This window comes from Bos mutus, chromosome 7 (assembly GCF_027580195.1).
Source record: "Bos mutus isolate GX-2022 chromosome 7, NWIPB_WYAK_1.1, whole genome shotgun sequence".
Lineage (NCBI taxonomy): Eukaryota > Metazoa > Chordata > Mammalia > Artiodactyla > Bovidae > Bos > Bos mutus.
In genome coordinates this window covers 21,827,850-21,847,039 of record NC_091623.1, presented here as the reverse complement: position 1 = coordinate 21,847,039, position 19,190 = coordinate 21,827,850, and the positions used below count along the sequence as shown (strand labels likewise).

Below are 19,190 nucleotides of genomic sequence, written 5' to 3'. Positions count from 1 at the left end.
AATTATTACTATTGTTGCTAAGAGTAACTACAAATAGGGTTATATCACAACCATCACCATCAAAGTAACAGTAACTAATATTTCTGAGCTGCTTTCTGCTCCACAGACTTGGTCATGCTTCATATTTATTATTCATATTACTCAGTCCCAAGGTGGGTACTATTATCATCCCCATTTTTCAGAGAGAGGAGGAGAGATTGGGACTTAGAGAAGTGAAGTACATTTCCCAATGACAGATAGGAAGTGATAAAGAGTATTCTGGTCAGTATCATCAGTTTAGCATCTAACTATGAATATCTTTGTCTCTTGAGTTGCTATTTACTACACAGTCATCAAACTATTTTAAAAGTACTGTTTGGGGAAGGGGCTTTAGTGAGTAGCCAAAGTAGAGTTTCAAATACAAAAAGTACTCTTCTGTTAGTCCTGGGACTGCTCTTTGGGGTTCTGGGAGACGTATGAGATATCTGTGATTCAGTGAGGAGGAGTGTGGAGGGCACCTGTGAGAGAAGAAAGAACAGTAACGGCCCACAAGAGCACCAGGATGCCATCTGGGACCAGTGGCCGTTTGCTGGAAATCCAGGTTCACGTCCCAGACCACGCCCTCACTAGTCTATTACTCTAGAGCTCATCTTTTTCTCTGAGGTCCCCATTTTCCACCTTGAAACCAAAGAATAGCAGAAAACACCTGTACTCACATAAGTTATAGAAAGGATATATGGCAAAACCAGTTGTCTCCAACTTTTCTGGCTCCTCACACAGAGCAATATTCATGTTTATAAAGTTTTGGAAAAGAATCATAAAGTTTCAGAGCTAGGCAAGATTTTGTCTGATTTTGTTTTCTAGATGAAGAAATCCCAGCCTCATGACTTCGTCAGTGTCATACAATTAGTTACTCACGTATCTGTGCTCCCTCATTCTTAGTTCAAAGCTCTTCTCGTGGGTCATCAGTACCCATAAGTGCAACCTATTTGATATGCAATTCCATATATATCTATTTGTATTTGGGCTATATAGTCATACATTTGCAATTGATTTCTTTCTATGATGGTGTTCTTCAAAGACTATTTTGGCTCCAAGTGAAAATAAAGAGGAAAATGAGAAATTTTAGAAAGTAAGTTTAGTGACTTCGCAACTCAACCTCCCCAGCCTTGGCTTCTTCATCCATGAGGTGAAGTAGTTGACTCAATATTTACTAAAGTCAATGAGATCCTGGTAGAATGAGAAATCTACTTTTGGTGCCCAAGCTGTCACAGGGAAAGGAGCAAAAAAAGGCAACATAATTGATAGGAGATAATAATTCAGAGAAGCAGAAAACAAAAGGGCAAGTGACCACCATAAACAGAAGAGAATTATAAGTAGTGTGGGTACAGTAGAGTGAAGGGCAGAATCCGTCAAAATTCTGGATGTATAGAATGAGAGGGAGAGGTCTGCAGAAGAAGAGCAATGAGTAAAAGGAAGCACAAGCTAGAATGAACCCTACAGACGTGAGGGGGTTACAGTGGCAGCCATGGAAAATACTTGGAACATTCACAGGGGCAGGCAGCGTGGGGACACAGCTAGATCTCCAGCACGGCAGAACTAGCCTTTCCCCTCAGGTCAGTAAAGCGAGGCAGGAGAAAAGAACCCACTGAGCATCAAGGTCGGGGTTGCATAGGACTTTGTTAATTCACACCGATTAAAGCAGCCCTTCGGTGATTCAAACAAAGCCAGATTTCAAACAGACTTTATATTTGGTTTCTATTCACTTCTGCATTAAAAATGTGTGTTTCAGGCTTGACAGAGAAGAGCACATGATGAAATTACGTATCAAGGACTAGCAAAATGTGGTTTTGTTTTGGTAGAGATGACCTTTCTGTTTCTCTGACTCTACTTTTCCTAATAAAATGTTTGATTTATATGGTTTAAAGGCATAAAAAAAACAAACACTGTGGACTCCGTCCAAGGACGAAAGTACTCAATTATAGTGTACTAAGAGAAACCTACCAGTTACAAAACACTGTGGCTTTGATCATTTATACATAAATAACATACTGAAGCACAGAAGAAGAAGATGAACTAAGAATTTTACAAGTACATCTTATTAAAGCAACAAGAACTGGGGCGATAAACACGGCAAGTACAGAAAATGCAGCAATGATTCAAAGGTACGAATGCTTTAAGACAACTCTTGCGTTGGGAATTCACATCTATGTCATTCTGTGTTATTAATTTTTCTGATAATTTAATTTTGAAGTGGATTTCATGGGTATACAACAGAATGGAAAAGGGTCTCTAGCATAGACTCTGTAGTCAGCTCCTGTAGTCAATAGGAACCTGGCACTCTTTGCTTGTAGAGTATTATTCCATACTGAAGAATGTACACATATAAGGTCATATCGGCACTGATGAGAGACGTCAAACACTTTATATGAAACCAGTATGTATTTAGAAACAAAAAATATATACTTGGATATTTCCTTAAAATACTGAGACTAGTTTTGTTGTTGTTCAGTCTCTAAGTCGACACTTTGTGACCCCATGGACTGCAACACGCCAGGCTTCCTTGTCCTTCACTATCTCCCAGAGTTTGCTCAAACTCATGTCCATTGAGTTGGTGATGCTATCTAACCATCTCATCCTCTGGTGGCCCCTTCTCCTACCTTCAATCTTTCCCAGCATCAGGTTCTTTTCCAATGAGTCGGCTCTTTGCATCAGGTGGCCAAAGTATTGGAGCTTCAGCTTCAGTATCAGTCCTTCCAATGAATATTCAGGGGTGATTTCCTTCAGGACTGACTGGTTTGATCTCCTTGGAGTCCAAGTGACTCTCAGTTTGGAAGCAACCAAATTTGGAAATGGACAAAATTCAAATAGATGTGAAAAACTTTTGCAGAGTTTTTCCCTACAATGCCTACTTACTTAGCTTCTTTGGAAGAAAGAAACCTTAAAATACGATGAATGAGGTTGTCTGAATAAAAGTAAAGCAAAAGGCTATGACAAAGTTAAGCTTCTCAAAAATATCTCACAGGAATGTGATATTGAAAAGCACCTACAGAGATGACTCCTTTTCTAAAATTTGTTTCAAGCATGAATATTTCTAAAAAGATCCTGGGAAATAGAACATGATTATCGATAGGAAAATTATTATGAACAAATTTTTTACTAATACATATTATTATAAGAAAATTAAAAAGAAGCAGATTCCTCACAGACTCAGAGACACCTAACTTTCACACTTGGGATGAGCAGTGTGAAGGGAGGCATCTCTGTAAACCTCCTTTTTATTTTTATAGTGATTCTTTATGAAAAGTGGATACCTTAAAGGCATATAACCTATAATTCAGTAATATTTACAACCGTGATAAAATTTATTTAATAAGACTATACCCCCTCCAACTCATTGTAATAACTCTGATTACCCTGTTAATTCTGCTAGATTATAAAAGGGAAAATATCTGCGGGTTTTCTAATTTAAAAAACAGGTAAATGTATTCAATTTTATTTTGCTTATCACTCATTAAAAAAGAAGAAAAAATTCCTTTGAAAAACTCCCTTTTAGTAAATGATCAGGTCACTAATACAGCTCTAGTAATTAGGTTATACAGATGCAGTAATCTTTTTTCCCTGCATTCTTCTATTTAAGATTCTCTAACTCTTGCTAGTGCTGGGGATGAAGGTGGGCATTCAGTGATGAAACAAGAAATCTGCAGTACAAAGAGCTATGACCACGCCAGCAGACAAAGAGGCTGCCCTTACCCTCAAAGAGAAGAGAAAGCAAATAAGCAAAAGAGAGACAATGATTTCTCAAGCACTGAATCCCTGACTTTGTTTTAAGAAGTCCCAAAGCACACCCGGGACAACTGCTCCTCAGACTGAACACAGCCAGTGAATCCAAAGTGTCCTTTCCTTTCCATCACTTCAGATGGGCTGTCTGTCCCTAGCTAGTGCTAAATTTTCTGTCTTTGTCTTCACAGCAAATATCACATAAGGGGAGAAAAACAAAGCCAGAGACTTACCACGTTTTCCTAGAAAAATGGTAACTGTACTGTGCTTTTGCTGCCATGTTTAAACTTCATCGATATTCACTGAAAAGTAATGTGTGTTAGGGATTTCAGAAAACAGTGGAGTTCAGGGATGAGAATGTTACCAGAGATTTGGGACGCCCACTTCATCTGTCCTGTTTAGTTCAATACAGCTCTTGGGTCTCCTTTGGGGCACCTTCCGAGATGCTTGGACGCTGGGCAATGCAATCCAATGCTTGATTTCTTCTAGCCCTGTCTTAGTCTCTAACTGTGTCTCATGTGTAAGTTCTTCCTACCCAGTAAGGTCTATATGGGCTTCTCAGATGGCTCAAGTGGTAAAGAATCTGCCTTCCAATGCAGAAGATGCAGCTTTGACCCCTGGGTCGGGAAGATCCCCTGGAGGAGGAAATGGCAACTCACTCCAGTATTCTTTCCTGGAAAATCGGATGGATGGAGGAGCCTGGTGGGCCACAGTTCATGGGGTCTCAAAGAGCCAGACACAGCTGAGTGACTGAGCACAGCACACATGCACCCAAGGTCTATATGACATTTAAAAATGACAGACCAGGCTACTGGTCCAGGTGGAAGGCAGTTAAATTGCAGCAGTAGTTAAGAGCAGGGGCTTTAGAGAGTGGTGGGGACAATGAGATAGGAAGAGAAAGCTAGAGAGCCACAGACATGCCACCAACTTCACATGTGATTTTAGAGTTTTTTCTGCATTTGAGGGCTGGAATCATGTATTTTATTTCTGTTTCAATTTTCTCAGTGCTTACAAACGTCTTAAGCAAGCCAGAGGAACTTGACTTGCTAACCTGACTTGATGCTCAAGGTCACTTTTATTTAGACTGGTTAAATTACACAACTAGGGCAATGAAGGATGGCAGATAACTTGTGGGCAGCATATTCACTGTGGAACCTTCTGTCTGATCTGGACTCACTCTACTGTATGGTACTGCCACCCTACAGACCCCAGTGAAGATTTTCAATTAAGCCAAAAAGAGACTGTTCTTTGGGAGACTGTGACTTTATAGTGAACGCCAATGTTAAAATAGATGAACATTTGTGGAAATGCATTAAGTTTTATAAGTGAAAGATAACAAAACAATAATTTATGTGTTAATTATGTTTACCGATTCATTTTAATTCATGCTGCGTCTTTATGCATTTTAATTTAGCAAAATTTTGAATTCAACAAGCGTTTGTTGAATAGCTGCTATAAGCACAGCCTTCTGCTAAGGTGCTGTGGAATAAGTAAATAATAAGAGGTTCCACAGTATTCCATCACATGGGGGAACTGATAAGCTACTAGGTATGTAAGAACTAAATGAAATAAATACAATTCCATATAATAAGCTTATATGATAAATAAATTATAAATAAATAATAAATGACTTAATAAATATCAGTCATATTGTTGTGATTTTCATTATATTTATTTTATATTTATATATTTATATTATATTATATATTGAGCCCAGAGGCATGGAGACATATGGCCTAACACATACATATACAAACACATTCTAGATAGATTGTTTTTTGAAGGGATGATTTAAAAATTTCAGTGTTACGATACTCGCTTAAACAATAAGGTAACATACATGTAATCCACCATATCACCACTTTATGATGAGAGTTCCTAAGACTGACAGAGTCTGAAGTGTTGTCCTAAAATGTCAGTTATGTTCAAGAGGGAGGGGATATATGTATACTTATAGCTGATTCACATTGTTGTACAGCAGAAACCAACACAACATTGTAAAGCAATTACCTTCGGATTAGAAATTTTTAAAAAATGTTAGTTATGGAACAAAGGATGGGATTTCCCAGGCAAGAGTACTGGAGTGGGGTGCCATTGCTTTCTCCGATAACTAATAGACTGTACGTTTATATCAGACTTATATAGTATCTATACACTAGGGTCTTGTAGCCAATAAGATCATTGAGATGATAACTTAGGGAATGTGGCCTGTGACATCATCAGGGTTCTGAACAGACTAATAATCAGCAATCACAGAAACACTGCTAACTGATTTCAGTGATATACTATGAGGGTCTGAAGCTCATGGTTTGCCTTTGTATGAAAATAATCTTAAATTCATATGCAATCATGGTGTCACATGAGGGAAAGGAGAAAGGCAGTTAATGTTACCAAACAACTATTGTGTACTAAAAATTACTAAAAATTGTAAAGTATATTGTTTTTGGTTGACGTCCACAGATGCCTTATAAAGTAAATCATAGTATTCCCGTTTTGGAAAATTAAATAACTTGTCTAAGCTACAGATTTGTAGGATCGTATCTGTATTTCAAAATATTTTCAGCTCACTATTTCATGCTATTTCTCAAGCTAAAGAGAATGTTATTTAAAATATTTGCAGAGGAAAACAGCAACACAGAATTGATCTATTCTGAAGGATGAAGAAAGGAGGACTTCATGGATCCATCTAAAGTATTTTTTAAAATTTTAGTTTATATTTGAATTCATGCCATTAAATCATTTTGTCAGTAGGATTTTCACAGGCATTTTTTTAAATCCCCATTCTGAGAAGGCAGACCTGTTTCCGAGAGCAGTAACCTTTTGGAACTTGAGGCTTTAGCTGCTCCTCAGTGTTTCCGTGTTGATTGTCTGTTTGTCCTATCAGTTTAATTTTGTGAAATAGGTGTAAGGTGACTCCATAGCCAGAATATCATCTCTGAATCTGTTTTCAATAGATGGATTATAAATTCTAAGATCTTAATCAGTGCTTATTTTATAAAAAATACTACATATATGTGTGTGTTTGTGTGTGTACATATACTGATGATATACAAGACAAAAAACACACCTCATCAGTTGACCTTAATGCTTATTCAGGCTTCCTCATTGATGTTCTCAGGAGCAGCAGCCCAGTGCATATGTTTTAAGAGATATCCATTAGATATGTGATGAACTGCAGTGACTTTAAATATCTTCATTTATTAATGTGAATTCTGTTTATGTTAAACATTTATTAGAAATTTGGTGAGATGAATTTGAGACTTGTTCCTGGCTCTAGTAGAATTTATATCTGATGAGCTCTCATTGAGCACAGTTCTACGAGCTGGAGAATGCACTTTCAGATACATAACCACAATAACAAAACAACAACAAATAGAGTATCAAAACAGCAGGAGGGGGGCATCCAAACAGCTAGTATTCGAGGGACCAAGATCCTAGAGAAAAGCAAAACCGACTGAGTGGGGAGCATTTCTTTTTTTTCTTCAGGGAATTTTCCAATGCAAAATGAGATGCCCAGAGGCCAAACAGAAAGTTGTAGCCTGGAACTTGCTGCCATGTGACTAGGTTGCGGAGACAAAAAATAGAGTTCAAATCTACTAAAGCACCCAGGACTTGAGGGGCCAAGACTCCCGAGAAAAAGGGAATGGGAAAGGCATTTGCCACAGCTGAAGCTGCCTGCGTGTTGGCTGAAAGGCTAAGAAACTACGTAGAAAGTAGCTGCTCAGATGCTCACAAACCAAGCAGAGAATCTAGCAGTTTCATAGTCCCAGGGAATGAAACAATGGTGTCCCGAGACTGCTGAGCAGGAGTTCCAGGAAACATGATCGGCTTTCAGCTGAGTCACTTTGGTACCCTGAACAAACTTTGAGCGTGCCCCAAGAGAGGGCGAAGACCATAAGTGGATTAACCATCGCAATGCCTGAAACCCACAGTGCCTGGACCAAAGAGGTGATTGGCCTATATTCCACTTGGCTTCCAAAAGAAAAATTAAACCCTCTTTAGAGAAGGAAATTAAATTTTGTATACAGGAGTTGCACATGACTGCCACCTATGAGAGTTTACCTGCCAAAACTTTCGTTTGGCCCACGCAATATTTGCTTTTCTCATCTGCATGCTTTGGGGAGGAGGCTGTACTGTTGGATTCTTCTACAGTCCCCACCAATCCTTGGAGTCTCACAATAAACCTGTCTGCCCACATAAGTGACTTATTTGAAACCTGAGGCGTGTCCTACATATTTAAAAGCAGACGAACGATGACAACAGATCTATGTTGTAAGCCAAGCACTGTGAGTGTGATCACAAAGGACTGCAGGAGGGGAATACCTATGAGGGGATGAGACCTTTCGTGGGGTGAGCCACTGGCTGAAGAGGGGATTTAAAGACTGAGCTGTGGCAGACACAGAGAACAGGCTTGGGGGAGTGGGAGGTGAGGGAGGAATTGAGACGGAGTTGGGGATTAGCAGACCCAAACTAGCGTATATACAAAGATAAACAACAGTCTAGCACAGAGAGCTACATTCAATATCCTGTGATAAACCACGATGGAAAAGAAGATTTAAAAAGAATACAACTGAACCCCTTTGCTGTACAGCAGAAATTAACACAACTCTGTAAATCAACTAAGCTTCAATTAACAAAAAAGACTGCGCTTACAAAACTTCCTCTCTGGCCTCTCGTTGATTTCATACAGCTTCTGAGACAAACATTTCTTTTTGTTCATTTATTCACTTGCGGGACTTTGTAAAACATCATGTAGTTTACCAATTTCACATATATATAAATTTATATAATACTTAGGACAAAACTGAGGGTGAGAATCAGCATCTCCCTTTGGAAAGTATTAGCTAACTAAAGCTCAGAGACGCCAAGTCTTTTGGCAGACACTTAATTGTATTTTCTTTCTACTATGACTTCTCTGGTGGCTCAGACGGTAAAGTGTCTGCCTACAATGAGGGAGACCCGGGTTCAACCCCTGGGTCAGGAAGATCTCCCGGAGAAGGAAATGGAAACCCACTCCAGTATTCTTGCCTGGAAAATTCCATGGACAGAGAAGTCTGGTAGGCTACAGTCCATGGGGTCACAAAGAGTTGGACCCGACTGAGAGACTTCACTTTCACTTTTTTCTTTCTACTACACCTGACAGCTTAATATGAAAGAATGTTATCATAAAATATGCATGTATTTATAAAAAGATGTATTCTCCCCACCCCAATATCTGAGTAATATGTGAGATAAAAACAGAATTTTAGACCCTGGAAAAATGATAAATTAACACCAAGGCAAAGAGTCTGAATGATTGGGGAAAAACTGGCCCGAACGTTCATTGTTTGCTCCTCAAACTCTTTTAACAAGGGGTGGTATGTATCTTGCTTACTTTAATTCCTATAGGTTTGATATTTCGGAATCAGAGCATGCTAGGTCTTTTTGCAGGTAAAGTAAAGACCCACAGAGCCCAAGAAGCCACAGTTAAAACTGCAAAAAATGTGGTCATAGAGGGCACAGGAAAAACTTAGAAATGAAAAAACCACCAAGTAAAAAACTCAGATAGGACTGGGGCAGGAGAAATAGGGGTACCTGCTTTGCAAGGATGGAACCAGTTATCAAAAGGTAGTCTATTCAATCCCATCATGTCTAAACCTGTATTTGTAGAAGACATTCACTCACAGATCAGATCCTGACACTTTTTATTTAGCGAACCCAGCACAAAAAAAGTAAAAATCCTGCAGTCTGTCTTAAGGGCCCTGCTTGGCCAATCAACAAGTTAATGAAAAGGTAATGCTGTTGTTCACTGTCAAATGGAGTAAGAAGTGTATTGCATGAAAGCCCAAGGATATTAATATTTCGCCAGCCCAGATGCTACTGAACAGAGTGGCATGACCCAGTCAGGACAATTCAAATGTATCTCCTTGTCTTAGCTTCTGTATATTTATTTGTAAAGTTATAGAAATGTTCTGGGATGTTCTGAAGAGCACACGAGGCATTCATTAGTTTCTGAATTTCACTCTCCAAAACAAGTGTAGTTAATTTTTTTCCACTGAACTTGACATGGTTCTGGGACAAATCAGTGATACAGTCCCAACCTCCCCTGGCTTCTACATGTTTATTCCAGGGCTTTCTGGGAGGACTGCTTTTCCACTCTTCATGAATAGTTCATGTGCTAGTCTCCAATGGAAACAAAGTGACATTTCTTATTACTGCTGACTGTTGGAAAGCAATCGCAAAGGGAGTGCCTTGAAACAATTAGTCCTCTGTAACTGATTATTTAACAATGTGTATTTCCCAAGAGCTGTTTATCCGCAAAAGGAAGCAGCCAAGACTAAATATGTACTGGATCTAAGCAGACACCTGCACTGAAGCTCTCTGGATGCTAAATGGGAATTGTGAGAAGAAAATTAACAGAGGATTATTAATGTTCTTTTCTATTCCATTTGCAAAGAACTCTGTACCTTTTCGTGTGAAAGGAAACATATTCCATTTCTTGTGATACCTCAAGGACTACTTTTATTGGGAAAATCTCTTCATGAAAGATGGCTTTAGTTTTTAAAGCTGAACTTCAACATAAAACAACAAGCAGTAGATAGAAAGCAAGGAAGGAAGGGGCTTCCCTGGTGGCTCAGACAGTGAAGAATTTGCCTGCAATGCAGGAGACCTGGATTCAATTCCTAGGTCAGGAAGATCCCCTGGAGAAGGGAATGGCAACCCACTCCAGCATTCTTGCCTGGAGAATCCCATGGACAGAGGAGCCAGGCAGGCTGCAGTCCATGGGGTTTCAAAGAGTCAGACACAACTGAGCAACTAACACAGAGACACACAAGAAAAGAATAGAGGAAAGAAGGCAGACAGAAAGGGAAGGAATGGAGGAGGGAGGGAAAGAAAAGGGAGAAAAAGAAAAGAAACACTATTTTTCAGTAGAAGGAAAATGTTTTATGTGTTCAAGGCACTCGAGTGGCCACCAAAGAACAATTATCTTTTCTAAAATGTATGAGAAACGGTTCCCACCTCTGAGAACTAGGCACTTATTTCCCTAGCCATTTAGCTGTTTAAGATGTGGGACTAGGAATGAAAATGATTTTAACCAGCTGACCTTAAATTTGAATACAGGCTATATATTTTTAGCTACAAATTCCATGTTGTAACTGCCTTCTCTGAAATAGGGAATGACTCAAAAACTGCCAGGGAGCATCTCGAGACCAGATGCTCGCATAAACGAACAAGTTTAAGTCAGTTACAGAGAGACAGTCAAGTAAGGCTCTGAAGAATGTGGTCTCATAACTCACATACTGAGAAGTGTCATATCCCCATGCTATGTAAAGTTCTGCTCCCTTGCCAACTTATGCATTCCAAGAAGAATGCATTTCAGCTTTTGGAAAGGTTCTTCTCCGTATATGAATCAGCTCCCAAAACTTATTTTTCACCATCTCCAAGAAGCTCATGCCTCTTTACTGCTGGCTACCCTCATTATCTTACTCAGGATTCCCTGATAAGAAGATTATCAGTCGGTGAAATTTTGACTGTGTAAATGGGAGAGCCCTAGAGAAGCCTGGAATATACGCTGTGTTTAAGTTTGAAGCTGAGTGGTTCAGGTTAAAAATAGAAATGTATTTTAGGACACAGTTATTCTAGGTGCGATGCAAACAATGTTTAGAGTGCGGCATAGGTACCAACTCCTCAGATTGTAGGACGAGCGCTGGAGCAGTTGCTGGAGGCTCTCTGTCTAGCCAAGCATGAGCCTTTCAGCTGGCAGGTCCCCTGGAACACTTGCAGGGGGTTTAGACAGTAGCTGTTTCAACAGTATAATGATTGATAGGGTTCTACTAGTGATACAGCAGAGTATCAAACTTAGTAATTACTTCCTTTAATGGTTTACACAAATGTGGATATAGCTTGGACTAAACATTTTAAGAAAGTTGTCACCTATAACTTTCAGCACAATTCTACTTAGAAATGATAAGCTCTACCAGAAAAGCTTCCCTGATAGCTCAGCTGGTTAAGAATCTGCCTACAGTGCAGGGGACCCCAGTTCAATTCCTGGGTTGGGAAGATCTGCTGGAGAAGGGAAAGGCTACCCACTCCAGTATTCTGGTCTGGAGAATTCCATGGGCTGCATAGTCCAGGGGGTCGAAAAGAGCTGGACATGACTGAGCAACTGAATGCAAATCAAAACTACAATGAAGTATCACCTCACACTGGTTTGAATGGCCATCATCAAGCAATCGACAAACAACAAGTGCTGGAGAGGGTTTGGAGAAAGGGAACCCTCTTGCACTGCTGCTGCTACTGCGCCACTTTAGTCGTGTCCGACTCTGTGCGACCCCATAGACGGCAGCCCACCAGGCTCCCTGTCCCTGGGATTCTCCAGGCAAGAACACTGGAATGGGCTGCCATTTCCCTCTCCAATGCATGAAAGTGAAAAGTGAAAGAGAAGTCACTCAGTTGTGTCAGCGACCCCATGGACTGCAGCCTACCAGGCTCCTCCGTCCATGGGATTTTCTAGGCAAAAGTACTGGAGTGGGGTGCCACTGCCCTCTCCGTCTTGCATTGCTAGTGGGAACATAACTTGATACAGCCACTATGAAGACGGTATGAAGATTCCTTAAAAAACTAGGAATAAAACTACCATCAGTTCAGTTCAGTTCAGTCACTCAGTCGTGTCCGACTCTTTGTGACCCCATGAATTGCAGCACGCCAGGCCTCCCTGTCCATCACCAACTCCCAGAGTTTACCCAAACTCATGTCCATTGAGTTGGTGATGCCATCCAACCATCTCATCCTCTGTCATCCCCTTCTCCTCCTGCCCCCAATCCCTCCCAGCATCAGGGTCTTTTCCAATGAGTCAACACTTCACATGAGGTGGCCAAAGTATTGGAGTTTCAGCTTCAGCATCAGTCCTTCCAATGAACACCCAGGACTGACCTCCTTTAGGATCACTGGATCATCCACTGATCACTGGAAAAACCGTAGCCTTGACTAGATGGACCTTTGTTGGCAAAGTAATGTCTCTGATTTTGAATATGCTATCTAGATTGGTCATAACATTCCTTCTAAGGAGTAAGCATCTTTTAATTTCATGGCTGCAGTCACCATCTGCAGTGATTTTGGAGCCCCCCAAAAATAAAGTCTGACACTGTTTCCACTGTTTCCCCATCTATTTCCCATACGATCCAGCAATACCACTTCTAGGCATATACCCCAAGGAAACCAAAACGGAAAAAGATATATGTACTCCAATGTTCATTGCATCAGTATTTACAATAGCTAGGACATGGAAGCAACCTAGATGCCCATTGACAGACGGATGTATAAAGAAGCTATGGTACATATACACAATGAAATACTACTCATCCATAAAAAGGAACACATCTGAGTCGGTTCTAATGAGGTGGATGAACCTAGAGCATATTATACAGAGTGAAGTCAGTCAGAAAGAGAAAAAGAAATATCATATAGTAACGCATATATATGGAATCTAGAAAGATGGTGCTGATGAACCTATTGCAGGGCAGCAGTGGAGATGTAGATGTAGAGAACAGACTGATGGACAAGGGCTGGGGAGAGGAAGGAGAGGGTGAGATATATGGAGAGAGCGGCACGGGAGCATACACACTAACATATGTAAAACAGCCCATGGGAATTTGCTGTACAACTCAGGGAACTCAAACTGGGCTTCTGTAACAACCTAGAGGTGGGGGAGGGTGGGAGGTGGGAGGGAGGTTCAAGAGGCTGGGGACATATGTCTACCTATGGCTAATTCAAGTTGATGTATGACAGAAAGCATACCAATATTGTAAAGCAATCACCAATCAACTAAACATAAATATAATTATATAAAAAGAAATCATAAGCTCAATTTTTAGCTTTTAAAAATATAAATTACCAAATTAATGGATAAGAGAACCAAGAAAAATATTAAATACAGTCCTTTATAACTTTCTGTGGACAATGGAGACACACTTGGTTTACAATGGATCCTAAGGATATTCGTAATATACCAGTGTCACGCTGACTACGTTTTCTAATAGTCTGACAGCAGCTGTACTTGGCCTTGTCTGAACTTACATCACTGAACAAGAAAATATAGAAATAGGCTTAGTGGACATGTGTTACTTTGGTCTCCTAGCCCTGTTACCATTCTATTGGTAAGAGACTCTTTTCTTCTGGTGGGAATTCCATTGCATGTGGTTTTCGTGAGAGCAACACATCTTTCCACCGTTAGCATCTGCTCATGACTCAGGCATGGCCAGAGGACCTGTCACCCTATGATTGATTTTCAGATAATCAGTGACCTAGGGTGAGGGTAATTTAAGTCTTTCGTAGTGTATTCCCTGCTTTATTCCCTGAAAATCAGGATGTGTTCACCTTACATTCACACATCAAGCACATCATAGGGAAGTGGAAAAAAAAACCAGATACCATAAACATTCTGACATGCTAACAAGAAACCCCAAAATTACAAAAAAAATCCTAGGGAATAAACTTAGAGGACATTTCCCCCTTCATTCTCTATGCTCTGCTCACTCTTGATACTCAACAGTTTAATTTTTTTTTTTATCAAGAAGATGTAAATAACACACACATATAAAATTTAAAAATGAATTAAAGATAAGCTCTTGGGGAAAAAATGTCTTAGAGTTTAAGGAAAAACAATAAAAATAACAGTTGACATATTTAGAATAACTTTTTTAATATGATTTTTGCATTGACATCCATCACTCTTTAGAAAGTATTTCATATACATTTTCTTAAAATGCTCAAACAGAAGTTTGGAAGTTCAACCCTGAATCTTGAGAAAGTGATCGGGAAATTTCTGATAATATTTCAAGTAATCAGGTTTTCTTTTTAAAATTGTATCCAATAACATACATCAAAAATCAGATTATAGAAATATACCTCCATCCGTCAGTTTCAGAGCACCTGAATATAATAAACCAGATAAGCTGACATAATAAACTGGATTAAGCTGACATAATACACTGGATTAAAAAGTGAGGCAGTAATAACCTCTGAGCAAAATATAAAAGCCAAGTGTAAGATACATAATATACTTCTGTGGTCACAGGTGTTGACAAAAGCCAATAAGAAAATACGAAGTTCAGTAAAAAAAAAAAAAAAAAAAATTGTTAAGTTTTCATGGAATACATTTACTACTATATAGCCATATACCATGCAAATGCCCAAGGTGAAGACATGAGATAGTTAATACATTAAATGAACCTTAATAAACCCTAGAGAAACCATGTTTTCCAGGTGTTTCTTCACAGGTGCTCATTTTAGCTCTGACTCAGCACTGGTACTAGGAATGTGCCAAAGCTCCAGATACCCAGCATCAGTGATACAAAGTCATAGCTTCAGTGGTGCCACAGAGATGGAAGGAAGCTCATTAAACAGGCGTTTGAAATATTTTTAGTTATTGCTTATACTTAGCTTGTTTTCAGTTCCTCAAAGAAAGAAACCATAACAATTCCTTTTATATCTTCTCATGAAATACAGTTCAATGCTCAACCATCCTCCTTTACTACCAAACCTCCACCCTCCATAACAGCTTAATAAACCTTTTCCTTGTGTGTGTTGCTGGAGAGGTTACAATGGCTACCATTTTCATCTCAGGGCATAATTTATGTAATTAACTGCTGAATTACAATCAGGTGTCCAACCTGAATCCCACCAAGTTCTAGACAGTCATGCCTTGACCATCTTCCAACTCACCATAGTTTGCTATTTACATCCTGCCTAGAACCTGCTCCTTACCTTTTACTATTTTTACCTCAAGCTTTTAAGCCATTCCTCTCAACAAACGTCCTTGCTGTTTGCCTTTCACAGATAAGAGAGAGCGATGGATACAAACTCCAGCTTTTCACAATTTCAGCTCCATAATAGTTTCTCGGGTACGCCTGTGCTTCCTTCTTTCCTGAGCCTCGGAGAAAGAAACCCGTCTGCGCCTCCCTCAGACAGACCATGTATCTCTTCTGTTCTCCCTGCCCTGTCCGTGATCTTGCCAAGGCAATGAGTCTTTCCTCTGGTTTTCAGTAGTTTTTTCACAAGAAAACCAAACTCCCAAATGTCCTTTGCACCAGCCAACCTTCCTTCCTAAGCTATTGCTTTCTCCATTAAACGTCTTGAATAACACAAACAAACAAAAAAACCCTGCTGCTACTGCTGCTGCTGCTAAGTTGCTTCAGTCGTGTCCGACTCTGTGGGACCCCATAGACGGCAGCCCATCAGGCTCCCCTGTCCCTGGGATTCTTCAGGCAAGAACACTGGAGTGGGTTGCCATTTCCTTCTCCAATGCATGAAAGTGAAAAGTCAAAGTGAAGTCGCTCAGTCATGTCTGACTCTTAGTGACCCCATGGACTGTAGCCCACCAGGCTCCTCCATCCATGGGATTTTCCAGGCGAGAATACTGGAGTGGGGTGCCATTGCCTTCTACGGGAGAACTAGCTAGTTTCTGCTATTTCTCCAAAGACACCTGATGCCCTTTATACTGAAATTTGGTTGAGGAGGCACTTAGAGGACAGAAGGGAGCCGCAACTAAAACCCTGTTCTTTATGTATGAGGTACTGTGTGCTTTACACACATTATGCTATTTAATTCAATCACACTGTAATCTTGAATGGTCTTTATTCTCTTTTCATAGATGAAGAAAGTAGAACTGGGTAAATACCTGTGACTCAGCTGAAGTCAACCAGATAGCAGGCTGTGGAGTTGCAGTCACACTTACTTGAACCAGTGGTTCTCAAACTGCTTTCCAGAGTAGTTTCCAGCTGCGTCCGCATTACCCAGAACTTTCAGAAATGCAGATTCTCAGGCCTCACCCTGACCTACGGTATCAGAAATGCTGGGTGTGGGGCCTACCATCTGTGTCTTAATAAGTCCTTTGTTTGCCTCTGCTGACATTCCAGTTCGGGGACCAGGGCACTGGAGCACGCTGCCCTCTTCTTATCCTATTTCACTTCTCTGCTAACTGGACAGAGTTAGGGGTCTTCTTTTGAAGCTTTCTTTTCTTCCAAAAGTTCCAAACCACTGTATCTTGATTCTATTTCATTAGCCTGCTTACTAAAACATTGGTTAGTTTTACCAAAGTCTCCCAAATCTCACCAACTCTACTGCATATTCCCCAGGACTTTCTCCTGATGTAATTTCCATGTTGACCAAAGGAGTCAGTGCCCAGCCACGTACCTGAGTGAAGATCTCTAGGAGACGTGGCTCTCTAACACCTGGTGCATGCTAAGTCACTTCAGTCGTGTCTGACTCTGTGTGACCCTATGGACTGCAGCCTGCCAGGCTCCTCTGTCCATGGGATTCTCCAGGCAAGAATACTGGAGTGGGTTGCCATGCCCTCCTCCAGAGAATCTCCCCGATCCAAGGATCGAACTTGGGTCTCTTACGTCTCCTCTGTTGGCAGGTGGGTTCTTTATCATTGGCACCACCTGGGGAGCCCCCAACTCCTACATTTAAGTGGCGAAACCAAATTGCATCAATGTTTATCTCTATAATGTTCTCAAAGCTGTCGCCTATCTCTATTCTCAGGCTCACTCCCGAACAGTATAGGCTGGAATATGACAACAGCTTTCCTGCCTGGAGCGCTCTGCTTTCCAACACCCTTCTAAACATTTCCAGCTATCCTTCTAAAGAGTAGGTATGAGCATGTCATTCCTATCCCAAATTTTTAAAAATGCCCCAAATTTAAAAAACAAAAAACTCAACTTTGACGGTTTCCCTTTACCTAAAGGCTGAAGTTTATCATCCCATTCTGAGCATGGAAACATGGCAATTAAGACAACCCAGCCTTCTGTCTCCTCTCCCACCACAACTTTTCTAGCTGCATAAACTTTCTTCCTTCCCCACATGTAGGCAAGACTAACCACGTTTCCATTCTGCAGCCTAGTCTAATACTGTACTCTCTGCCTGAAATACCCAACTATGTCTCCTTGTCACTTATGGGACTTCCCTATAGCTCAGATGGTAAAGAATCCGCCTGCAATGCAGAAGACCCAGGTTCAATCCCTGGGTTGGGAACATCCCCTGGAGAAGAAATGGCAACCCACTCCAGTATTCTTGCCTGGAGAATCCCATGGACAGAGGGGCCTCACGGGCTACAGTCCAAGGGGTTGCAAAGAGTCAGACACGATTAAGTGCCTGACACACAAAGGTGACACTAACTAGAGCGGGTAAAATGAATGAGATACATCGAGTATAATTAGATCACAGGCCTCATCCAAAGAGGGTAACGTCTACTCAGGACTTGAAAATTGCTGCCATACAAATACTGCCATTAAAGAAAAGCCAGACATTCAGGTTTTGATGTGAAATTTTAAAATTGAGAAAACATTAAAAAAAATTTTTTTTAAACCCTGTCCTGTGTACCATTGTGTGTTCACCAAACAAAACACATCTGTAGGCTGTCAGTGTAGACTTTGGTATTAGTTCTGTTAGGCCCAGGGATTCAAAGGTGACCAAGACAGGGCCTCTGACCTGAGTGGCTAATCTCTGGGGATCAGCTCAAACACTAGCCCAGGCAGGAGTAAACAAGTCCTCCACTCTGCTCTCATAACACTGTGTTTACACGGCACCTGCCACAGTATACCCTTACAGCTGATTGTTTGCTTACTCCCTGAATCATCAGACCCTAGAGGAGCAGGGCTGTCATCTTCGTCCTCGTAATGGCAGCACTGGCATCACTGTGCCAGTACTGGGTACTCGATTATAACTCTATTGAGAGTTGTCTGTATGTCAACTTGTATCAACCTGATTCCGAATGGTTAAGCTACTTTGTATTTTTCCCCTCCCTAAATTGATATTCTGATCTGATTAGGCACCGCCTTGTTAAATATGATCTCATTAATGAACCTGTCTCAGAAAAGGCAAACTTAAATATGGTTTGAGTCATACTTCAGTTGTGTGTTATAATCCTAATACTTTCTCTACAGAGGTTTTTTTATAAGATGGTGATCCAAACAAGGGCTGTTTAGAGAAATCCTTGATAAATTCGAGACTGCTTTAGTCTACAGGCAAAGCTTTTTACTTTGGAAAATAAGAAAAAAAAATGAGTTCATTTGTTCCATTTGCTAATTTCAGGGTGCAACTTTTTTTCCATTTAACAAAAGCACAAAAAAGTCAGTTTTAATTTTTGTTAGTTATATAATTCCTAGTTATGCTATCCAAACATGTTCACAAAGCTAACTTAAGCTAGGCATTGCCAGACTTGGAGGATGTCAATCATTTTCAGTGAACCAAAACACCAAGTATCAGACTTAATAGGGAACTGCTTGACCATCATTGTTATTTCACTCTCAGCTGATCTAATTTTTAGACACAAACCCAGTCCAAATATATGCATGTGCCCTAGATAGCTGCCATCTGTAAAGTTTATAAACATCAATCCCGCTGAAAAAGAAACATGTTTTTGTAGTTACTTAGGTGTTGTCAAAATGAAG

At 40.3% G+C, this 19,190-nt stretch overlaps 1 protein-coding gene across 1 annotated transcript in view; it reads right to left on the bottom strand.

Moving 5' to 3' along the window:
• ADGRV1 (adhesion G protein-coupled receptor V1) overlaps positions 1-19,190 on the bottom strand; it is a 542,489-nt gene that overhangs the window by 49,702 nt on the left and 473,597 nt on the right.